Raw genomic sequence first — 7788 nt, 5'->3', positions numbered from 1 at the left:
CAAACCCCAGTTTCCCGAGTGACAGGCAGGGACACAAACAACTTTATGAACTAGGAGCGCTTGCTTGCTATTATGAGGCATTTACTCATAAGTATGTTACTGTTTTGGGTTTGGACTTTAATTTTCCCAATACCAGTTTTTTACAAAAGTAAAGGCACACGGCACACGGCACAAGGTTCAAGCAAACCTGAATACCTTTGCAAGAGACATTTCAGAATCCCAGTCAAATCCAGTACAATTGCTGGATCCCTCGAATTCGACTGAACTATAACACAGATCTGCAGTCCATGATTAGAATACTGTGGGTGTGTTGTATAAGCCATACTTCCCAAAATAGTTCGAAGACAGGAGATACATGCTCGTTTAGGAATGTTGTATAAAGTGAAATGGTCTGGGAAGAGTCCTACGTTTGAACAATTCAAAATAGACGTAAAGGGGTATTTACAGACTCTTTCTAAATGTAAGAACAAGCTGTGCGGACCTTATCTTTATTTACCTTGTGTAATCGTTTTTCAAAAAGTGTAATTGTATTATAGCATGTGCCCCTGACGATTTTCTTGATACGTTATATGTGCTCTTGTTTGTATTGTATGTAGTTTTGTTGTTCAAATAAAAAGTAAAAGACACAACTTTCCGGATGCGGCTTCTGTAAAAAATAAAATTACATCAAGGGTGCTGTACGCAGAGGTCTGAAACCTGCTCCACAGAAGATCTTTATCCAGAGGTGTTAAAGAAGTCGTGATCTCGCCATGAGAGGGGAAGCATCTCAGAAAAAGCAGGCGCAGTTGGTTCCACAGTCATAACGCCACTAAGTCGGGCGACAAGAGCAAAAGCCACCCGGCTTCCTTCGGGCAAGTAATAAGACAAAGAGAGAGGGCACAGAAGGTAGCGTGGCTGAGTGGTCTAAGACACTGGGTTAAGACTCCAGTCTCTTTGGGGGTGTGGGTTCAAATCCCACTGCTGCCAAGTGCTTCTCTTGAGACCTCCTTTCAGCTGACTTCTGACAAAAGGGAGGGAGTTGCTTTTGCGCAGTCTCTCAAAAAACTAAGCAAAGTGTTCAAAGATACTTTGTCAGCTTGACATCAAGGCAGAAAACAAAAACTTTCTTGCATCCGCTCAAACCAAATGCGCTTTGCCACCTTTTTCGTTATGCAGGTAACGACGTCTGCCAAGATCACTTTTGAGTCAATGCAAATCATAGTGTGCCCTCCGTTTTAATGTTGGTTGTGCTGGCGTTCTGCTTCTGTCTGTGAAACTCTATGCAATCAAGGCATTGAACGTTTTTTTTTAATTATTGAAAAAAAAGTGTTCCATTTTTTTTCTTAAATATTGATGGTTTAATAACTTATTTAATGTGAAACGGTCATTGTGACTGTGAAACGGTCAAATTGTCAGTGAAGAAATCAGTAATGTGAGGAAAGGTGAATTGTGGGAGCCTCTTGACTCCCTGTGTCATGCTGCATTTCTCTCTCATTGTACTGGGAGTGGTGCCGTCGCTTCTGGATAAAGTCTGTCTTGGGTCATTCCAGACAAGTCAGGTATGACTGTGCTTCACCACAAGAAGAAACACTTCACTTGCGAGGATCCCAACAGTATATTTCTCCTTTCAGAGCCCATGGGAGTGAATTTCATACACAATTAAAAAAAGGCTAATTTTATTTAGAGGCTTCAGACACTTTTTTAATTAAAAAAGTGACCTGAAACTCCTTAGCTTTCAGGTTTGCTAGAACCTGTAATAACAAAGTGGTCTCAAACTTTAATTGTCTGATGTAGCTGTCTCTAAAGTTGGACATGATGTTTTGGAGATGCTGAGATATTGAGAAGAACTCAACTACATGGTGAGAAGTCTGGGTTCAGCACCAGCAGATGGTGAAGAACTCTTAGCTGACCCCAACCTAATTTGAACTCACAACTTTCAGAGCTAGAATCATCTACACTACCACTGTGCCACACCCTCTAGTCTTCTTTAGCTCCCCAAAGGAGAAAAATCAGTGTCCCAATGTCTTTAACAGAAAGGAAAATTTAGACAGGCTTTCATTTCTGCATTAAGAACTGTTTGTGCTGTCCTGTAATTGAGGAAATTTACCGCCTAAATCAGCAAAGAATTCTACGTTTGAACAGTTCTAAATAGACATAAATGGATATTTACAGACTTTCGAAATGTAGGAACATGAAAGCTGTGTGGACCTGTGGTTTTTATTTACTTTGTTTAATCTTTTTTTCCATAAAGTGTAATTGTATTATTTATGTGCCCCTCACGAGTCTATTAATACGTTATATGTGCTCTTGTTTATATTGAATCTATTTTGTTGTTTCCGGAAAATTCCGGATGCGTGCTGCTGTAGAAATAAAATGACATCAAGGGTGCTGTACCCAGAGGTCTGTAGCCTGCTCCACAGAAGAACTTTATCCAGAGGTGTTAAAGAAGTCGAGATCTCGCCATGAGAGGGGAAGCATCTCAGAAAAAGCAGGTGCAGTCGGTTCCATATTCATAACGCCACTGTCGGACAAGAGCAAAAGCCACCCGGCTTCCTTCAGGCAAGTAATGAGACAAAGAAACAGGGCACAGTGGGTAGTGTGGCTGAGTGGTCTAAGGTGCTGGATGAAGGCTCCAGTCTTATTGGAGGTGTGGGTTTGAATCCCACTGCTGCTATGAGTTTTTGTGTTACAACCATCAAATGGAGCAATGTGTTAAAAGCTACTTTATCAGCTTAACATCAAAGCAGGGAGAAAAAAGTGTTTCTTCTTCTCAACACAAATTCTTGTTTCCACCTTCAGCTGGAAAGTTTGTCTACCAAGATCACTTTTGAGTCAGTGCAAATCACAGTGCGCCCTCAATTTTAATGTCGGTTGTGCTCCTTTTATCTGTGAAACGTTAATGTTCTGCATTTTCAAGTTGAGTCTTCCTTAGGGGTAGAGCTGATTAAGTCTTTCCGCATAGCGCTCCATCAGAAATAACTTGTCTACGTTCAATAGAGATTGTGGGTTTCACTTCAAGCAATCACAAAGCATACATAGATGTCAGATCTAAATGGGGAATTTGTTGATAACAAAGCTGAATGTTTTTCCATGTCCTGCTAGAGTATCTACTGGCTTGCCTTTATCAGCTGTCTTGGAAAGATAAGCTGTGCTTCCTCTCAGGAAAAATCATCAGTAATCATCAGTAATTTTATTCTGTGCGTATGGCCTTTATTTAAAGTATATGAAAATCACGAGTTCTTAGATTTATCCAAATATCAGCGGCACCTTGTAAACCTGTCATGAGAATTCCTTCAATCCAATAGTTTCACTCCAGGGAAAAGGCAGGGAAACATAGAGAATTCTTATTTAAAGACAACATTTGTATTGGATTGCATGTAAGCAGGCATCACTCAGAATTCCTAATATGATTTTGAATTCAGTTTTGCAGTGCTTTAGTGCTTTACTACTTTCAGAGAGTCCTTTATTGACCTTGCTGAAGCAGAGAAGCGACATAATCACAATTGTGACCAGTTTTTCTACTGTTTCTGGTTAATAATGATGATTATTTTGTATTTTGATTAGTATTTTTCATAGCATTCTTCCTCGGCTTTTAAGTTATTTGGTGAGCAAGAACCACTGAGAACAAGTCTGAATCAATCAAGAACACATGGTACTGCTGTCCTGTGTACAACTGCTTAGCCCGAATATAGCTTTTCAGTGTTGAAGAAGACGTTTCCAATTTTGATTGCTGGTTTCAGAGGATGTGCTACAAGATCACAGATTCATTTGAAAAGATTTGGAGATGCATTGGCTGGGACTCAAACCTGGCTCAATCGCATGAAGGCACCTATACTCAGCAACGAGAGGAAAGGAGAAGGGGCCAGAGGTAGTGTGGCTGAATGGCCTAATATGCTGGATTTTAGGCTCCACTTTCTCAGGCGTGTGGGTTTAAATCCCACTACTGCCTAATGTTTTAAGACCTTACTTCCTGTGATTTGTAATATGGTCAGTAGAAGTACTTTATGTAAGTATCTCTTATGTCAGCGCTACAAGTCACTTACTGCTCCACAGGTCCGGGGTTCAATCCCTGGCATCTTCAGGTGTTTTATATTACTGTACTCACATCGCAATCTTCTGTTGAGTGAGAACTCTTTGCTCGTGTTCATAGAGAGCCAGGTTTACCTTTTGAATCTCACCCGGGATTTCCTGAGAGATCATTCAGCGAGCGAGTCCTCCCTCTGGACTCTGCACTGAGCTGAAAGCTGCACGAATTCCTCACTGCGTGTCCTGTACTGTTACAGGTGGTCCAGAGTTAATGTGCAGCACAGTGACATGAACACCTTGAACTTTTTCTGTCTGTGAAGGAAAATGCAAAAGAGCATGTAAAGTATTGATCATATAAAATATCCATGGTACAACTCGAGAAAAAACTGAAGAAAAAATTCAAGAAACACAACCGTCCGCAGATGGGTTCGGATCCTGAACGCTTAAGTCAAAAGAACAAAAGCGAAGTAAACTCTCTTCATTGTCTTATAGTTTATGAAATAAAACAATTTCTTACTTTCTTAATAATTTCTTACTGTTGATAGACGATTTATTGAATTTTAACAGAATCACAATTACAAACATTTTGGGTTAAACTGTTATTCACATACTCTTAACAAAGAGAAACGTTAGTGTCTTCCGGTGTGTGAGCCCATTTCTCAAAAAATTAAAAAATAAGTTATATAAATTGAATTGTTCTACTTTTTAGGCTTGCATAGTCTTATTCATATTTCAGTTAAACCTTTTCTTTTGTAGTAATTTCATTTGATATTAAAATGAGTCCTGATTTACAATTTTTGGACATGGTTCATCTTAAATAATTTTGTAATAAGTTTCAGTCTAGGAAAATCGAGCCCAGAAGCTAACAAAACTGGTAATGTTCACATAATGTGTAATGCAAAAGCAGCAGTTGGGGTGGGAAACAAAAGGCATTTCTTGGTATGAATTGTAAAACTTCATAGATGGTGTTCTAGGACTTCTCGCTTCAGATAAAGCTGTCAATACATCATAAATTTCTACTCAATCAATATCAGCAGTGTTATCACTACCGAACGCTAAATATAGATTCTGGCAATAATTCATGAGTTGTTCGTTAGAAAATTGTTTATGTTTTTTTTTTACATATTTTCAATACCAGACAAAAAGTCGGAAGTTTCAATTTCATGCAACTGATGAAATCTCTCTTCGATGGAAGTTATAAGTACAGTACATCCAAAATATTGCGGAATCAATCAAATGTACATGTTTCTTGTGGATCCAGAAGATCATTTTGAGACTCAAAACATGCCTGTCTTTTCTTTTTTCGAGGACGAAGGAGTAGCAGCAGGAGTAGCAGTAATGGCAAGAACGTGTTTAGAGTTCAGCACTTCTCATTTCTAATGCAGAGCCATCGACTCGGAAGCACCACCCGCGATAACAGAAATTGCAGAATTGGTCTGTTCATGCTGCCTACACGCTTTGAATTGCTGGCATTTTTTGCAAGTTCCTTTTTGAGGGTTCATGAAATTCCTCATATTTGAGCCAACACTAAAATATTTCATTCGGGGTCGCCTAATTCATAGTGCAAACCGAATCTACAGGGGAATGCTGTGGCACATGAAGCCGTTTGTTATTCTGTTGTGAGGTGTTGTGAGGAGCGGAATGCAAATCGAGTTGGTGAATAGAAAATGAAACAGGAGTCACTTCTTGAGCTACCAAAAATTCCAAAAAGTATGAAAACCTGTGCATTTTAACAGTGCAGAATACTCACAAATTGCACTGAGTTGCTTGCTTTCTTCTGCTGCTTTTATATTTCAGTCATTCACTGTCAGCTACTGTAGCACTGAAACAATTCAAGAGAGGTAAAAACAGAAGCTGTTAGGAGTGGGATTTGAACCCACGCCTCCATTTAGAGACCAGAACACCCAAGCCAGCTGGAACGACACATGTCTTTGAGTCTGGCAGCTTAGACCACTCGGCCACCCTCATGAGCAAGAGCAAGTGCTGTGCTGAATGCACCAGTAGTTGACTAAACTGAGTTTCTTCCCTGAAATTATTAATCAGATGTAGGCTGTCAAATTTTGACCCATCTGTAACCTAGAATACTAGTGAATATTTTCTACACCACAGAGAGAATATACAGTAATATGATACCAGCAGCAAGGACTCGCTCGTGTGTACAGAACTCATCCATTGTGCTCAGCCTCTTGATGTGGAACTGGGAGTCCAACGGTTCTGTACACCTTCCCACACAGCTCAGTTCGTCTCTGATCTCCATCAGGAGACCCAATACCCACTTCTGAAACTCTGAAGTCATTCACATTTTGTATCAGCATTTGAAAGGAATTGGATCAGGATTTTCTTACACTATTGTTATATTAGCATTACAGTAGTGTTGCTAATGTGCTACATGCAATTTATAATCTTACAAATTTTAAGTTCCCACATTTGTAGTTGATTTTACGTGATCTTCACCTTCAAACTATTTTATGTGCCATTTATTGCTTATTAAAATACTATTTTTAATCAAAATAATATTAAGTAAGACCTGTAAGTAGTATAAAGCGACTTCTTTCGTCAAACTTTTTGACAGGTACCATGCCCCCTTTTTCAGCCAATGGGAGGCCGTGGAGGGAGGATGTCCCGCCTTCCCCCACCGAGCAGTCTTGAGCCTCAAGGTCCAAATACCCGCCACCGCATTCCCCTCGATTTATAAATCAGTGTTTGAAAGCACGTATTAGCGACGAGGGTTGGAAGGCGATCATGTCTGCAGCGGGGTTGAGCGCGCTCTATTATAACCCTAAGGAAGCGGGGAGTTACGGCAGCGTGGGGAGTCTGTTGAGGGCCGTGACGGGTGTCAGACTAGTTGTCCGGCACGTGTGAGCTTTAAGAGAAACAGGACGCTGGTACCTGAAATGGACCGGCAGTGGCAGGCTGACTTGGTGAACATGAGAGACTACAGTGAGTTCAACGATGGTTTCTGTTACATCTCATCACGTATAGACATGTTGTCTAAATATGCCTGGGCCGTGCCACTGAAAAGTCTGGAGGGGGTGTGACAAGCGCTTTCAGAAATATATTTCAAGAGGGTCGTACTCCTAAAAAGCTACAAGCTGACAAGGGAAACGAATTTCTTAACAGGACCTTCCAAAATTTTCTGAAATGTGACAATATTGAACACTTCATTATGGCCAGTGATGTGAAGGTTAGAGTGATAGAGAGGTTTAACAGAAATATTAAAACTTGGATTTTTCCACAGCACGTTTCATTTCATGCATGAGCTGATCGATGTTGCAGTAGTACCCTCTAGGTAAGGTATGTGTCCATATAGTCTCATCGCTGATGAACAGAAAATCTTCATCTTGATCAAACATGTTTAGCGTATGCGGATAGTGCAGCTCGACCAGACCCACTTCCCAGCTCCTGCCCAGGTCAATCGCCTTTGCCAGATGGTCTGTGAAGCACGTGCTGGTGTTCTTTGGAAACATCTTTGAGGATGAATTACTGGCCAGCGTAACATAGAAGACATTGGGGTTCATTTTTCAGCACCTCTATATTTCTTTGACCTCAGAAGCCTTTACCCAACTATTGAATTTATCGCTCTATCTGCACCACTTTACCAAAATCTGTTTGTTTTTTTTCACGCCCCCTGGCTGCTTTAATCTTTTGGATGTGATAGACGCTCTCAGAATTGGGGTTTATCTTCTGTAGCTCTTCTGCGTAGAAGGAGCCCTTAATGTCATCGCCTGTGTAGTCCTGCAGTTTGTAATAGGGTCTTAGAGCCGGGGTCCGCTCTTTGACAAT

General features: G+C 40.5%; 1 non-coding gene across 1 annotated transcript; it reads left to right on the top strand.

The window, feature by feature from the left end:
* The first annotated feature begins 884 nt into the window (after positions 1 to 884).
* trnal-aag (transfer RNA leucine (anticodon AAG)) lies at positions 885 to 966 on the top strand. The gene has a single exon. It is a non-coding gene; the product is annotated as a tRNA-Leu (tRNA).
* The last annotated feature ends 6822 nt before the right edge of the window (positions 967 to 7788 follow it).

This window comes from Lepisosteus oculatus, chromosome 14 (assembly GCF_040954835.1).
Source record: "Lepisosteus oculatus isolate fLepOcu1 chromosome 14, fLepOcu1.hap2, whole genome shotgun sequence".
Lineage (NCBI taxonomy): Eukaryota > Metazoa > Chordata > Actinopteri > Semionotiformes > Lepisosteidae > Lepisosteus > Lepisosteus oculatus.
Note: the sequence above shows the minus strand (reverse complement) of the source record. Positions and strands in the feature narration are given on the sequence as shown.